The 17,788-nt window shown below is 43.8% G+C and overlaps 1 protein-coding gene across 4 annotated transcripts in view; it reads right to left on the bottom strand.

The window, feature by feature from the left end:
• The window catches only part of SMOC1 (SPARC related modular calcium binding 1), a 147,534-nt gene that overhangs the window by 56,580 nt on the left and 73,166 nt on the right, over positions 1 to 17,788 (bottom strand). The gene's annotated exons all lie outside the window — the stretch shown is intronic.

The following is a 17,788-nucleotide window of genomic DNA, read 5'->3' as shown; positions in this document are numbered from 1 at the left end:
TCTAGCTTCTCCCAGCATCCATTCATAGATCAGCTTGCCTATTGATCTTGTGACTCTCTTGAGATGAGGGCACACATGATGGGATTAAGGCAAGGGTAAAACCTGCAGGTTTTATTTCTAGATGCCCCGCTGCACCACTGTGTGATCTTCCTGAAGCCTCCAAGATCAGGTCTGCCTGCCTGGGAATAGCAAAAAGGAATGAGGCTTTTTTCATCCTTCAGGATAGCTCTTCTTTCTCTTCCAGTAGCTGTCACCCTACCCACCACCTCCCACCCCACCCCACTATCCTGCTTTCAATCTGGAGTTCCCAAACACACATTAAGGCCTACTTCCCTGCTTAGAATCCTTCAGTGATTCGCGTTGGGATCTAGGATAGAGATGAAACTCATTGGTATGCACAAGGTCCTCTGTGATCTGCCTCCATCTATTCCCGCAGCCTCATTTCATGCCCGTGTCCCAGCACACACCCTCCACTCTGGCCACAGAACCCTTTGATGCTCCCAAACACATTCTAGTTTCTCCTGATTCTGAGCCTTTGTTTGCTCCAACCATTCCATTTGTCTGGAATGCCCTTCCCCAACCCATCTCCCACCCACTCCTAATCCCTCGTATTCCCCTCCTCCTTTGTGATACACCTCCTCAAAGCAGTCCCAGCCTCCCCTGCCTCCTTCCTCTGATCCTCCCACACACCCTGGGGCCCCCAAAATCAGAGCCCTTATCACTGTGAGCTCTAGCTGTTGATTCATCCAGTCCATTCCCCCCTCTCAAGATTGTGACCTCAGGGACTGCATGCTAGTTATTTCTACATTCCCAGAATCTGACATAATGCCTGACATTCATTGTAGGTGATTGATGGGTTGAATAAAGGGATCCATTATCATATTTTCTCAATTCCTGATCTCCGTCAATTATAAAAATGCAATGTCAATTTAAACAACCCCACTACATTAAATGTAGATCTCAATTACAAGACATGTGCCAATTGCAAAGATATTAAAGTGTGAAGAAAATGTGCCTCTTGAAATCAAGGACATATTGAAATCAAGGCTAGACAGTAATAGCATACAAACTGAGTGGTAAGGGATGGAAGGGAGCAGTGAGAGGAGAGATCTGACAGCCTTGGTGAAATCCAAAAGTTATCACAAAGGCAGAAAAGCTGTAAAAAGGCTTCTGCTCTCGTGTGGGCACCAAACACCGTCATTTTCCCCAAGACAAGTTGTTTCGCTATGGACCTATCGACAGAAATCAAGGATAAGACAAGATAGGGGGAAACTTGTTCCTACCACGAAGGTGCAGGCTGTATAAATGAGGCATTTCCCGCAGCTCCTGCATCTGAGACCCTGCTCGGGTCTTCTGATCAATGCCTTTACCCCAGTACCACGTCCCATGTCCACTTCATCTCAAGGCCATGGTTGCTACCCCAAATGTTCATCCAAGAGCAATATCTTGGGGTCAGATCAACGCTACTTTCTGAGGAGCCTTAATGGTGGAATGGAAAAAAATCCAGATAGACCTGGATTTGAATCCTGGTCCAGCCGGTTATGAACTAGATACATCGCTCAGCTCTTTGAGCCCATCTATAAAATGGGGATAACAATGTGAAACCTGAAGGTAAGAAGTCCATTGTTTGGCACCCAGTGAAGGCTGGATTTGGAGTGGCGGTGGTGAGGATTGTTCTCAGCTGTGCCAGAAACGCCTGGCAAGCTGGCCTTTTCCAGGGCCATATCTCCTCTAGTAACCTCCACAGACTTGGGTGGGAAATGCTGCTGGAAATGTGGAGCTGATCCCTTCAGACTCCATCCACCCTAGAGGGGATATTTCCTAGAGACAGTTCCTCGCCAGTGGCAGCAATTTTACTGGCAGGCTGCTTTCTCCTCCTTGGCCAATAATCACCTCTGGGGAAACATGTCCCAGGAGCTGAATGGCCACTCTGACTCCCTCCCAGGGCCCTTGACTCCCATGGCCAAGGCAGGCCTCTGTCTCCATGAGGACTGTGCCCTCAAGTCCATCGCCCGAGGCTGTGTCTCTGGCCCGGTGCTGTGCTGCAGGAGCCGGGCACTGCAGTTAAGCAGGCTGCAGAGAACGGGCTGGTTCAAAAGCATGCACAGAGTGCCAGCCAAGGCTAGTGGGGACAGAAGCAAATTCATGAGTAAGAGGCTAAGCCCAAAGCTTTGTTTCTGGGGATATAATCTGACATCTGGGCTCAGAGGGTCCCAAGGGCCACATTCTCACTGAGTGTGCCCATTGTATCCCAGTGGGCACATGAACACTGTCTCCCAGCCCCAGGCTGGCCAAGAGGCCCAAACACAGCTCCTTTCTCCCCAGAGCCCTCAGCATTTTTCTCAGTCCAGGCTCCAAAGAAGACAGCCCAGATTACAAAAAACTCCTTCCAAGTCCTATAAAACTGAAATCGAATGAGGAATTGTTGCCACGTGCCTGTGAGGGCTGGGGTATACAATAATGGCACACCTGCCCCAGGTGTGCCGCAGGGATGGGGACAGCCATTGGCAAAAGGCGGCACAGAAGACCCGAGCAAGGTCTCAGATCCAGGAGCTGAGGAAAGTGGCCGAGCACAGGCTCTTAGCTGAAGGAGCCCCTAGTAAATCAGCCCATGATTCCACAATGAGAGGTTGTTTCTAAGTTGCCTAGGGAGTTTTCAAGGTGACTTCTTGCAGAAAAAGAAGTTACATGGAGACAGTCTGCAGCCGGCCTTCCAGCACTTCCCAGCTCCGCCACTTAACTCCTTCTGCAGCCTTGAAAAGCTTTTTAATCACACTAAGCCACAGCCTGTCTGTATCTTTTTAAAAACGGAAGATAATCATGACAATAATACCTATCTTAGTTGTTAAGAGAATTCAATTTGATCATGTAAATAAAGCACTTAGCTCACAGGGTAAGTGCCCAGTTAACTTTCAGCTATTTATTTTTATTATCATTGTGTTATATTTTAGCAAACTATTTGTACACTCAAAAATGCCAGAGCCAGATTATCTGATGAGGACAAAAGAACATCCTATTCTGAGCAGCCTGAGGGGAAGGGGCAGTCTAAAGTCAGCAAAACGTTTGAAAACGTTTGGGTGGAAGAAGGAGATGTTTGTTTTCACATAGAAGTAGTTCTATTGCCAGCAGAGGAGAGAAACGTTTCTTGCAGAAAAGCAATCAGGGTATAAATTCTTTGAATTGATGGTTTCTATATACATGATCAAGATGTAAACTCTACCTGGCTTAGCTTCCTCCCTTGCAGATTTGTCCTTTTAAATTAATAAGTAATACCCTTCCTTTTTCCCTAAGAGCCTCAAGTGGGTCAACTTTCAGACTTAATCTCTGAGAAAACCCAGGACCAAGAGGATCCATGAGGCAATTGGCCATTTCAAATATCTCCCTGTGCAGTTCTCAAAACTCAGGGTTGTTCTGGCCTAAAAGGTACAGATACAAACAGTGAAATCTGCTTCTATCCCACTGCTCCTATCCCACTGAAGGATAGGATCCCACTGAAGCATCCTAGGAAGGCTGAAGTGTCAACAGATGGCTCTTCCTTAAGGGACAAAAAGTGTTTACTCATCAACCTAAGTGAGGTTACCTTCTGCTTATATTGTAACTGTACTGTAGAATGTAACTGGGGGGAGTGGGGCCAGGTGCAGTGGCTCATGCCTGTAATCCCAGCACTTTGGGAGGCCGAGGCAGGCAGATCACTGGAGGTCAGGAATTCGAGACCAGCCTGGCCAACATGATGAAACCCCGTCTCTACTAAAAATACAAAAATTAGCAGGCGTGGTGGCAGATGCCTGTAATCCCAGCTACTCGGGAGGCTGAGGCAGGATAATTGCTTGAAGCCAGGAGTTGGAGGTTCCAGTGAGCCGAGATCACACCACTGCACTCTAGCCTGGGCAATAAAGTGAGTTTCCGTCTCCAAAAAAAGGAATGTAACTAGGAGTCTCAAAGGTCCTTTAAGGCAGTGTGTTCCTAGATAAGTAAGTTTCATGTCTGCCTCATACACTTTAATATTTTTGGCAAGAAGCCCTTTACATAAACAGCCTAGTGGTATATTTCAGGCCAACCTCCATCCAAATAAAGACAGATCTGAATTATTTTAATCCTGCTAATCTTCAACATTAGCCCAAATTCTGAACACCTGGAAGGATGTGGCAGGCTAGCACTCCCAACAAGGCAGGTGAGCAACCGATGAGCAGAGAAACCTCAGTTCCTGGGGGTAAAGCAAGTCAGGGAGTAAAGGGGAAGAAAGCAAAGAGAGAAATGGGGCCGACAGATGAACAACGCATATGGACAACTATCACCCGCAGGTGCCATGTCCAACGCAAAAAATACCAGCTTCCACTTTCACGAGGGCTTCTCAGTCACCGTCAAAGGTCTATGCATTATCTCACTTGGGCCTCAAAGCCACCCTGTGTGCAGATCTTTTATAGGAGAGGTACAGAGAGCGGAAGTTATGTGTTCAAAGCCAGTTAATAACAGCACAGGACATTGGAATCCCAATATCTAAGCAATCATAAAATTTCAGAACTGATGGACTGGAAAAATCCTTAGAGGTCACCAATCTAACCCAAACACTTCAAAAATGAGGAAACTGAGGCCCAGAGACAGAGTAGTAGTTGGCTCCCAGTACCTTGTCCCGGCAGATGGAAAGCTCTCAGACCTCGAGGAAGGAGGAAGAGACAGGAAGTGACTGAGTCTCTTTGAGCCTTGTAATTTTCTGGAAAATAGAACTCTTTGGGGTCATGTAAATATGCCCACCAGGGAAGCAGCTGGAAGAGAGTCTATTGCTCCCATTTCAATGAGAGGCCTTTTCTGGAGTAGCATTGGGGCCTCCACCTGCTGCGGGCTGCCCTGCTTCCCCTGGGATGTTCTCTGGGGGTTTCTATGGCAGGGGTGAGGCCTCACCTCCCAGAGTCGCTTCTTTGTTGCTTGTTCTTTCACTCTCTTACCAATCACCCCTGCTTTCCTAGGAAACCAGAGAGGAAACCAGTCTCTCTGCAGGTGCCCACTTTCTTCTCTTTTCTCCAGAAATGTGAGGCTGCTGTTCTCTCCAATTTGATACACTGATGAATGAATGCAGCTTGTATTCTGTGAGGTGTGAATAGAAATAATGAGGGATAAAATTGTCCTCTGGCCAAATAACTTTGGAAATATTGGGTTAAACAAAGTTAAAAGATTTCTTTACTGCAAAACTTCTCCTAGCTTTACATCACCTCCCACCTGAGTTCCTATTATTCTTCCCTATTTTGACATGAAAAAAAATTCTGATCCCTTCAATTTTGCAGAAGAGTTTAGTTGACTGACCTGCCAGGTCACCTCCCAGCATGTTACGTGCACTCACAGAGCAGTGGCAAAAGCCCTAAATGTATGTCTTAATGGCTCTGCCTGAAAGTTTCCTGAGTAAATGTCTGTTGTGGGCCTACTGTGTGCCTAGCCACCTGATTGGACATTAGCTCTTGTCTCATAAAATCCTAAAAAGTGGTGTTTTCCTCCTCAGAGATCAATTGAACCCCCTTCCCAATGTAGGAACACTCCTTCCCATCCCTATGGCACAGCTGATAGATATCCACTCGGTCTCTGCTTACCCACTTTCCGGGATGGGAAGTTAAGTCCTCTTCGAGTCAGACATTCTGTCTGTGAGCTACTCTACTTGTCAAAAGTTCTTCCCTATTTCGAGTCAGAATCCTACTCTTTATATACTGTACGCAGTGATCCTGGGTCAGCTCTGTGGGACTACACATAAAAGACTATTATCATTCACAGACAAAGGTTTGGATCTGGCTCTCAGGTATCCCTTTGGTCATCTTTTTATTATTATTATTATTTTTTTTTTTGAGAGTCTTGCTCTGTCACCCAGGCTGGAGTGCACCGGCGCCAACTCGGCTCGCTGCAACCTCCACCTCCTGGGTTCAAGTGATTCTCCTGCCTCAGCCTCCCAAGTAGCTGGGACTACAGGCATGTACCACCACACCTGGCTAATTTTTTGTGTGTTTTTAGTGGAGATGGGGTTTCACCATGTTAGCCAGGCTGGTCTTGATCTCCTGACCTCAGGTGATTCACCCACCTCGGCCTCCCAAAGTGCTGGGATTACAGGCGTGTGCTACTGCGCCCGGCCTAGTCATCTTTTTATCCATCCTTTGGTTGTTATCTCTGGCTCCATTGGATATTCCTCACATGACATCATTTCCCAACTTTACTCACCTGAGTCACCCTCCTGAATATGCCCTAGTTTGGCAACATCACTTTAAAAGATGGCAATGTCTCTTAGAGGGGCAGTGTGGAATCATGGTTAGGATCAAGAACTCTGGAGCCAGGGTACTTGGGTTTGAATCCTGACTCTGCCACTTGCACACTGTGAGACCCTGGGCAAGCTGCATAGCTTCTCTGTGGTTCAGTTTCCGCATCAATAAAATGGGAATGTAATAGTGCTTATAGTGAGGACTGAATAACTTAACATGTGTCAGGCAAATATAAAACAGCCTGGTACCTTGTGTATAGGTTAAGAAAGTGGTGTTGTTGATGATGATTATTATCATCTAAAAAAGAATAGCAGCTCCTGTAATTCCACCACTTTGGGAGGCCAAGGGGGGCGGACCTCGAGGTCAGCAAATCGAGACCATCTTGGCTAACACAGTGAAACCCCGTCTCTACTAAAAATACAAAAAATTAGCTGGGCGTGGTGGTGGGCACCTGTAGTCCCAGCTACTTGGGAGGCTGAGGCAGAAGAATGGCGTGAACCCAGGAGGTGGAGCTTGCAGTGAGCCAAGATCACACCACTGGACTCCAGCCTGGGCAACAGAGCGAGACTCTGTCTCAAAAAAAAAAAAAAAAAAAGAATACCAGAGAGAGTGACTGAAGCCTCCCATTACTGAGCCTCTCCTCTCCCACAGACAGCAGGAAAGCCAGAGCAGGAGGCTTCCATCTTTCCCTCCCTCCCTCCCAAGTACACTGCATTGCAGAAGAGAAGCTGCAGATACTGCCCAGAGCTCACTCCTTTCATTTCCACAACAGACAAATTGTAGGGACAGAATCACCAAGGGCTACGGGGAGCTCAGATGCCCAGCTGGGAGCACCCAAACCTTGCATGCTTACTCCAAAGCAAATGATGCCAGCCAATCTGAGAGAGGACTCACAGTGGCCATTCAGCTAGAAAACAGCCATTGAAGAGCAGGACAGAGCAGAAAGTGGGAAAGGCGAGTCCCCAGAGAGCACAATGGAGACAGTGTTCTGAGCACAAAGCGTGCTCCATCCACCCTCATCTTATCACACATCCTTGCACCTGATGGGTGATGGGGGCATGGGGACCAGTTCTCCCATTGAAAACATGATAGCAGAGGCTCCCAACACATGCAAGACATTAGACCGGTCACTTCCTAAACAAGTCCTTCCTGCACATGAATGGGTCAGACCTTGCTCTTGCCATCATTGACAAAGTTAAAAATTAAATTTCATAACTGCATAACTGAGATTGTTTACTCACTGCAAATGATATGCCACCTTGACCTCCCACAGGAAGGCAAAAGTAGGGTGCCCTTGGGAAGCTGGCTACTGGCTGCTGCTCACTGGGGCTCCAGCTTCTACCTGTCCCAGATCTTGATGTGCTGAGAACCTTAATGCCCACAGAGGATACGCCAGTGGGGGAAGGGCGGGGGGACTAGCACAAGCCCACCACTCTACTCAGACAGGCAGTAGCATTTCTCCTCTACAGCTTCAAGGCTCCCTGTAACCCAGAGTTTCTCATTTGAAAGGAATTCCCTTTCCTGCTTGTAGAGTCAAAGAAGTATTAGCCTGTCAGAGACTGAGAGCTCTTAGAGATATACAATGCTCATCTTTGGTGATTCTAAAAAGTTTCCTACCCCCATTTGGTACCGTTCTCTCCCAGCCTTTCCCTTTTCTTACAAATATCATGCCAAGGGTACTGACATTGTCTCCAAACCTAGGACTACAGCACAGGCTACAGGTTCCTGTGCATTCCCCCTACTAGATGCTCTGCCTTGGTGAGTGGAGCCAGCATCAACCCCATACATGAGTGCAGAACAACACTCATCTCACTGTCCAATTATAAAGAAAAAATAAGATTTCAAAACTTACTGCAAGGTTATAGTAATCAGGAGAGTGTGGCACTGGCATAGGACTAGACATATAGATTAAGGAATAGAATTGAGAATCCAGAAATAAGCTGATTTTTGACGAGAGGACCAAGACAATTCAAGATGGACAAATAGTCTTTTCAACAAGTAGTCCTGAGATAACCGAATATATGCATGAAAAGGAATGAAGTTATAAGAAATAAAAGAGGAAAAAAGATAAATTGAACTTCAGAACTAAAGCTTTTTGGCCAGGCGCAGTGGCTCATGCCTGTAATCCCAGCACTTTGGGAGGCCAAGATAGGCAGGTTGCTTGAGCTCAGGAGTTCAAGACCAGCCTGGGCAACATGGCAAAACATCGTCTCTACAAAAAACACAAAAATTAGCCCTGCATAGTGGCATGCACCTGTAGTCCCAGCTACTCAAGAGGCTGAGGTGGGAGGATCGCTTTAGCCCAAGAGGCCGAGGTTGCAGTGAGCCAAGATGGTACCACCACACTCCAGCCTAGGTGACAGAGTGAGATCTTCTCTCAAAAAAAAAGAAAAGAAAAGAAAAAAGAAAAAAAAGAAGCTTTTGTGCTTCAAAGGAAATTATTGAGAACGTAAAAAGAACCCACAGGATGGGAGAAAATATTTGTGAATCATATATCTGATGAGTCTTGTATCTAATGCCCAGTGGCTCACGCCTGTAATCCCAGCACTGTGGGAGGCTAAGGCAGGCAGATTACTGAGGTCAGGAGTTTGAGACCAGCCTGGCCAACATGGTGAAACCCTGTCTCTACTATAAAAATACAAAAATTAGCCGGGCTTGGTGGCACGTGCTTATAATCCCAGCAATTCCAGAGGCTGAGTCAGGAGAATCACTTTAACACAGGAGGCAGAGGTTGCAGTGAGCCAAGATGGTGCCACTGCACTCCAGCCTGGGTGACAGAGTAAGTCAGACTCCGTCTCAAATAAAAAAAAAAGAGAGAGAGAGAGAGTCTTGTATCTAGAATATATAAAGAGCTCTTGTAACTCAATAATGAAAAGATAAGTAACTGAATTAAGAAATGGGAAAAGGATCTGAGTAGACATTTCTCCAAAGATATAGAAATGGCCAAAAAGCACATGAAAAGATGCTCGACATCATTAGTCATTAGGGAAATGCAAATGAAAACACCATGAGATACCACTTCACACCCACTAGAAAAGATACTAATAAGAAAGATGGAAAATAGCAAGTGTTGACAAGGATGTGGAGAAATTGGAACCTTCATACATTGCTGGTGGGAATGTAAAATGGTTCAGCTAACTTGGAAAACAGCCTGTCAGTTCCTCAAAAGCATAAACATATAGTTACCACATGACCTAGCAATTCTACTCCTAGGTATATGCCAAGAGAATTGAAAACAGATAAACACACAAAAATGTACACAAATGTTCATAATAGTACTACTTATGACAGCCAAAAAAATGGAAACAGGCCAGGCGTGGTGGCCCACACCTGTAATCCTTTGGGAGGCTGAGGTGGGCATATCACTTGAGCTCAGGAGTTCAAGAACAGCTTTAGCAACATGGCAAAACCCCATCTCTACCAAAAATACAAAAATTTAGCCAAGTGCGATGGTGCACACCTGTGGTCCCAGCTACTCAGGAGGCTGAGGTAGGAGGATCAATTGAGACCGGGAGGTAGAGGTTGTAGTGAGTCCAGATCATGCCACTGCACTCCAGCCTGGGCAACAGAGCGAGACCCCTTCTCAAAATATAATAAAAAATAAAAATAGAAAATAGAAACAACCCAAATGTCCATCAGCTGATGAATGAATAAATAAAACGGGATATATATATATATATATATATACACTCTCTATATATATACTATATATACTATTATATATATACTATATAGTATATATATATACTATATATAGTATATATACTATTATATATATACTATATATAGTATATATACTATTATATATATACTATATATACTATATATACTATTTTATATATACTATATAGTATATATATATATACTATAGAATATTGTTGGACAATAAAAAGGATCTTAGTACTGATTCATGCTACAACAAGGCTGAGCCTTGAAAACATTATGCTGATTAAAATAAGCCAGGCAGAAGGACCACATATTATTATTCCATTTGTATGAAATGTCCAGAATAAGCAAATCATAGAAATAGAAAGTAGATTAGTGGTTGCCAAGGACTGAGGAGAGAGGTAATGGGAAGTGAATGCTAATGGGTACAAGATTTTTTCTCGGGTGATAAAAATGTTCTGGTATTAGATAATGATGATGGTTGCACAACTCTGTGAATTTACTAAGAACCACTCAATAGCATATTTTAAAATGGTAACTTTTATGGTGCACAAATTATATGTCAATACAGTTATTATTTTAAAGAATAAATAAAAACAGGTGGCTGGTCCACAGACCACAGTTTGCCAACCTCTGAACGAGTTCAACTCTTCCAGTTTACAGTTGAGCAAACCAAGAACCTAAAGATGAAGAAAACTAACATCTGCTAAGCAACAATTATGTGCTAAATAGAAGACATTTTGTATAAATTATCACTGTACATTAACTGGTTGTTTGGAACAAAAGCAATTCACTGAAAAACACATGTAAAACAAGTAGTAAGATGCTCTGGACACAGTAGATGTTCACACTGTAATAATAATAGTTTTTTGAGCATGTAACAAAAAAGGAAAAAGAAAATCAATAAGTGCCCAACAGTGGGGTCCATTTACCATTTATGCCATCTGTACATAAAGGATGGGCTTGAATTTTTAGCAGTATGACTGCTTTAAAAAAAAAGCTGGCATTGTCCACAGACCAAAAGGCAGGAGGTCTTTATAAAGCAGGGCACCATCCACTAAACACACACAGAGCCCACTTTTTCTGCAGCATCCAAAGGGGCCAACTGTGGCTGAAGAAGCTTGGAAACATTCCAGCTCACAGATGCACCCCAGGTCTCAGTACTTCACCTAGAGAGTCCTCTACACTGTCTGAGAGAGCCACACTGTTGCTCTAGGCAAGATCTATCCACATGAAGACAAAAAGGCCCTTGGCCCCTGAACTCCTATTAGACCCCCAGGCTCCTCAAAGATAGGACAAACCCCTTCCACCCTATGAGGATGTTCAGCCTGCCAACGTTTCATCAGTCCAGGCCAACAGAGTTTCACAGTTCATGTCAAGCATCCAGACCTTCAGTACTTGCTGGGAATGTGAAAGAAAAAAGACCAGACAGTAAACCAAGGTGTTCCCAGGGCAAGCTAGTCACATAACTCGAGTCTATAGGGGTGACGTCAGGAAGATGCAGTTCTATACTGTGGGGATGGGGAGCTAAAAAGGAACAATAAGATCTGCTTCATAGCTCAACCCCAGGCACTTAGGAAACAAGTGTGTATTTCCCTAGGTTTTAGGAAATACAACAGTAAGAACTACGGAAATGACAATAGAACCCAATGCCTTTGTCAAAAAGCCACAGAACATTTTTTAAGCTTCCAACTTCAGAACAAAGCATCATCAAGAAGAAGTTACATCTCCCCAGATCCCTATATGCAAGGGATCCATGCATATAGATCCCTATATGCAATGACCTCAGGAAATAAAAAAATCAGGTACTTGTGTGCACTGTTGGAGGGGAGCAGTGGTTAGAATGAGAAAATGGGAGAAGTGGTGGTGCCCATACAGCTATATCAAGAAAGATTGTTCCTGGACCACGGAGCTCAAAGACAGGAAACATAACACATTTTTTTCCACACAGAAGTAACATAATGGATAGAGTTTTATATTCTATATTATTAGAACTATAATCCAGCTACACAAAAAATTAAAATGTCTTGGGAATGAGTCTGATAACAACCAATAATCAACCACATGGTCGCTCAACATTTATGGAAAGCGACGTGGTAGTATTCCTCAAATGCCTTAAAAAGTGCATGGCCTTTTGACACAATAGACAGCTGCTGGAAAGTTAATCTCCAAATTTTTAGGATTCATGATACATTCATACAATGAAATACAATGCAGACATTTTTTAAATGAGATAGTGTTGTATGTAACTTACTGGGAAATAAACCCATAATATAATTAGCTAAGAAAATGTTGTAAAACAATATATGACATTACACCATACTTGTCCTAAATAATGACAATAAGTACACACAAGGAAAAAAATCTAGAGGGTTAGACTTAACTGTTGCTATTTCAGGGGCATGAAATCACTGGCTTAATCTTTCTACCTTATATACTTCCGTATGGTCAGAATTTTTTTAACAGAATGTGTATAGCTTTTCTATTTAGAAGAAAATGAAAATATTTATCATCTTAATTATCTGGTTAATTAAATCCCTAATACACAGACCTACACAAATATATTACATAAGCCTCTACAACACATGCATTTAGAGGTTGCACAGTGTGGCTATGTCATTTGTTTAAGCAATTTTCTAGTATTGGATATTTAGGTTGTTTCCAATTTTTTGGCACTATAAACAGAACTTGGATTGTAATCCTTGTGGCTAAATAGTTTCACATATTTTTAGTTACTTCCTTAGAATAAATTCCTAGAAGTGGAATTGCAGGCCCAAAATGTGGACACGATTGAGGACTTTTGACCCATATTGCAAGACTATCCCATTAAAAAGTCAGTGCCAATTTACTTTCCAAACTGCAATGGAAGGGTACCCTTTTCCCTTTAACTGACCCTGAATATCATCATCTTTTCCCAGTTTTTGCTAATTTAGTAAGCAAAAGCATTCATCATCATTTTTATTTGTATTTCTAAAATGACAAAAGAAGATAACATCATTCAGATTCACTTATTGACTATTTATTATTATCGTATGACTGGTTTATTGCTATCTCTTGCCCACATTTTCACTAGGATCTTTTTGTTTCTGAATTGTAAGAGTTCTTTACATAAGATTAGCTCTTTGTTGTTAAGGCTAATGTGTGTTGTTTGCTTTTAGTTTAGTTTTTCTCTTTTTAGAAACGGGGTCTCACTATGTTATCCAGGCTGGAGTGGGGTGGCTATTCACACGTGCAATCATAGAGCAATATAGCCTTGAACTCCTGGGCTCAAGCAATCCTCCTGCCTCAGCCTCCCAATTAGCTGGGACTACAGGCTTGTGCCACCATGCTCAGTTTTGCTTTTAGTTTTGTTTAAGGTATTTGTGTCCAAAAATTTAAAATTTGTATATATTTTCCTAACAATAAAAGGCATTCAGGATTCCAAATAACTGACTTATAAATGAGCTTTTGAAATATTATTGTTTGTATATTGTCTTTTATATAGTTACTTTATCATATGTCTTAATCTCTTTTCTGCATGTAAACTCCTTGAAGGCAGAGGTCATGACATTTTTTTGAATCCTCCCTAGCAACCAGCACACAGCCCACAGTATAGCAGAGCTCAAAAATGTCTGGGATGAAAAGATATTGTGCCTGGGGATTTGCTTTGAAGCAATCCAGTTTGGGGGCAGGAGATGGAAATAAGGTAAAGATGAAACAGAATTGGCCATTTGTTAATCATTGTTGAAGCTGGGTGATGGGTATATGTTCATTATACTATTATTTCTACTTTTTTTATCTTTTTTTAATTTCCATAATCAAAAGATTGTGTTTTTTTAAATGTTTGTTTCATTGATTGGTCAATAGCATTAGAAAGAGAACTTCTGCAACAACAATGGTGATAGAAATGGAATACATATGTATCAAGGCCACTTCTGTAGCCCAAAAAAGTTAAGAGCACAGCCTTCGATATTAGGCAGGCTTGAGTACAACTTGTCTTAGGCCCTCGATATTAGGCAGCCTTGAGTACAAATTGTCTTAAGCTTAGGGACCTCAAGTCAGCCATTCAACCCCACTGAAACTCAATTTTTCTTTATACATAAGAGTATTAATAACTATCTCAAAAGGTTGTAGTAAAGATTAATGGGTGTAAAACACAGGGCCTAGCACCTGATAGCACTCAATAAAAAGCAGGCATCATTGTCATTCAGTGATGCACACATTTGCCAAGCTCCAGCCAACACAGCCTGATGGTGACAGCCCAACACCCTTCCACTGCAGCTGAGATTTCAGTTAATCAGCTTGGGCACCAGACAACTGCTTGGCAGAGGACTTGATAGAACAGATGTCAGGAGTTGTGTTCCAGATACCCAGAACAAAAAACAGATAAGACCATAGCAAAGGAAAAAGCCTATAGTTCCTGACCTTACTCAACAGGTCACCAATGAGGCTAAATTCCACATCTCAAGGATGCAATCGAGAAACAAGAGTGATGAAGTCCTTACAAAAGTGGTTTGAAACTTTGATCAAACATTGGCATCGCCTGGGGAGCTCGAAAAAACACAATGTCTGTGTCCCATTCCCAGATATTGATTTAATGGTCTGGGATATGGCCTAGGTTTCAAGACCTTTAAAAGTCTAACATGATCTAATGTACAGCTGTAGTGTCACTGCTGTAGAAGAAAGCTGAACCACTCCTGTGTGTGAGTTGGAGTTGGAGGTAGGGAGGGAAGAGGACAAGGAAAAACAAAGGGAAAGAACAGAGGCCAGCGAGTCCCACATGAAGCCCATTAAAGCCAAGTCAGTCACGTGGTCTCAAGCTGTGTCCCATGCCAAACAAATCCAATCCCATTAGAGTCCCATCACTCCCCCCATAAACTTCAAGAGAGGGTTACTGTGTAATAATTTCCAGGGCTAAAATATGTTAATACCAGGATGCATGCATATCAATATTCTAAAGAATATTAAAGCAATGTAGTTTATCTCTGGGTTTTGGTCTTGGGGGAAAAAAAAAAAAAAGCCCAGCTAAGTGATGGAGGTTGGAGAAAGGAGAAAGCATTCATCTCCCGGCATTTTGGCAGCCAGTCAATGTGACTGAAGCACACTCAAAGAGGCAGCCTTATTTTGTGAAGTTATTGCAGTGTCTTTGATCAGCGGGAAAAGCACATCCATTTTAATCACTGTAGCTGGGATGGGCCCGCTGTCTGGCTGTCTGGCTGCCCACCAGAGTGAGCTAGCCTTCAGCCTACAGACACATGGCAGTGCTTAGCATGTCAAACAAATGAGGGGGTTCTTGACTATCTACACAACTCTTGCTGAACTTCGGGGACTCTGTCGTTTAGCAATTTAGCCTGGACTAATCTGGAAGTTCCTTTCCCCCAGTAAACACCACCTGGCCTGGCCTGGCCTCACCAAAACAAAAGCTGGCCAGTGGGCTGTCTGTCATGAGGTAGCCAACACCTCAGAATCAGGAGGGCAGGGGTCAGCCGTTCCTACAACCAACACACCCAGGATCACACAAGCCTGGAGAAAGAAAAAGCCAATGGCCACAAACTCCACTCTCCTCCTTTACCTTCACCCTGTCTCAGCCCCAAACTAATCTGAGAGAAGTCTGATTCCTCCCCACAGACATGAATTCTTAGCAATGCAGTTTTAAATATATACAAAGATCACCCACATTCTTTTTACCAGAATAAACAGTTTTTTAAAAATTTATGGAAGAATTCATCCATTTTCCAACTTAGGGATTTTCAACAAAAGGTTTGGTGGGTTTTTTCCTTAAGCTGTATACTGCTATCGACATGATAGAAAGATTTCAGTAGTAGAACTACAGTAAAGATGGGAATAATCATGATGATAATGACAAAAATTTATATATTATTTATGTGTTCCAAGTGTTTCATGTGTTCACTGATTTTATCTTCATCGCGACCTAATGAGGGAAGCTACAATAATGATCGTTAACAATACTAATTATAGGAATATATAATATATAACAATTATTATTACATACAATAATAATGAATAACAACAGATAAGCAATCACAATAATCAATCTCCACTTTTCAGATAAGGAAATTCTGACCCCAGAGAAGCTCGGGGACTTACCTGAGGGGTGGGGGCTGAGCTTCGTGCCCAGGTGTCCGGCTCCAGGAGCAGCGCTCTAACCAGACCACCAGACTGCCTCCTTCCAGAGCACACCTCAGAGCCTCCTTTAAAGCTGCCAGCTCAGAGAGCCAACAGAGTATGGAGGGCTTCTGAGGGCTCTGGACTTTGGGATTTGTGAGTCTGAACCCCAGCTCTGCCACTCCACATCCCACACCTGTTGCATCATCTATAAATGGGGATAATGATACCTACCTCACAGGCTTGTGGTGAGGCTTAAATGACAAAATGAATTAAAAGCACCTCTCCCAGGGTCGGCAACGAACGTCAGTTTAACCCAGTGACTATCAAGCCTGGCTGCCCATTTGAATCAACCAGAAAACTTTTAAAATGCTGATATCCAATCCCTAACCTCCTCATCCCTCTACCTTTCTACCTCAACAGAAAGTTAGTCTCAAATGAGTAATCCACTGTGTCCCACCTGGAAATGAAACCTGAAGCCCCTCAGACCAAAGACCAGCCTATATACCCTTTGCCACATTGATTGAGAATTACAGGGGAGCTTTTAAACCCCTGAAGCCTCTGTCCCTGGCTCTAAGACAACAGGATTCCCCCAAATGTTGTTCAATTAGACAAAGAAGTTGCAGGTGCCAGGACCATTCCCAACCACCTGGCTAAGCTCATCCTTGTCCAGTGACCTTCCACACTTTCATCAGGACAGCACCTTCACTCAGCTGGCACCATATCTCTCACAGAAGCTGCCTACCACCCAGGCTGCCTCCCACCTCAGCCACAAGCCCCTGCATAGGAGGAAGCAGCCCAGAAGCTTTCCTGAGAAGCACCTTTCTGTCCCACCGTTGCCTGTGTTTTAGAAATAGTCTGTGCCAAGGCCAGGTGTGATGGCTCACACTATAATCCTAGCACTTTTGGAGGCTGAGGCGGGAGGATCACTTGAGGCCAGGACTTTGAGACCAGTCTGGGCAACATAGCAAGATCCTGTCTCTAAAAAATATTTTAAAAATAAGCTGGGTGTGGTGGCGTGTGCCTATAGTCCCAGCTATTCAGGAGGCATGGGTGGAAGGATTGCTTGATCCCAGGAGTTCAAGGCTGCAATGAGCTATGATTGTGCCACTGCACTCCAGCCTGGAGTGAGACCCAGTCTGCAACAGATTGAGACCCTGTCTCCAAAAAAAGAAAAGAAAAAAGAAATAGTCTGTGCCAAGGTCAACACAGTCAGCGTTACTTTGACAACGCACTAACCAGAAGATCATGCAAGATGAGAGGTAGGACTGCCTGACTTAGGTTTTAAAATCTGAGTATATGCATACCTCTATGTGTATACACACACACACACTCACACATCCAAGAACCATAGTACACTTTGTGCTCAAAGAGGGCTCTGCTTCGTTCAAGGACTGGGGATAGAAAGCAGGGAGGGCAGGGGGTAGCAATAAACAGGGAAGGGAATACCGGGGTTGCCCATGGAAACTGGCAGGAATAAGAAAAATAATCAGCTCACATTTGACAGAAGAGAAAAGCACAGGTCTGGCCCTCCAAGGAGACAGCCAGCAGGGAGGATGGGGACCAAGCAATGCCAGTTTCCTGGCTTGGGCTTCCATGCGTCTTTTCAGGACCTACTGCCAGTTGGCAAGAGGTGGCATGGAGGGCCGGGGAGGGCTGGAGAGGGGGAAGGCAGCATGGAGCGGAGTTGAAGAGCCACTCACTCAACTGTTTCCCAGAAAGTGAAGGCGCCAAGAAGCCCTCGCGCTCTCGGGACACCTCCCCTCTGCCTCCATCCAGGAAAG

Source organism: Pongo abelii, chromosome 15 (genome assembly GCF_028885655.2).
Source record: "Pongo abelii isolate AG06213 chromosome 15, NHGRI_mPonAbe1-v2.0_pri, whole genome shotgun sequence".
Taxonomy (NCBI): Eukaryota; Metazoa; Chordata; class Mammalia; order Primates; family Hominidae; genus Pongo; species Pongo abelii.
The sequence above is the reverse complement of the archived record's forward strand: the minus strand, read 5'-3'. Positions and strand labels throughout refer to the sequence as shown.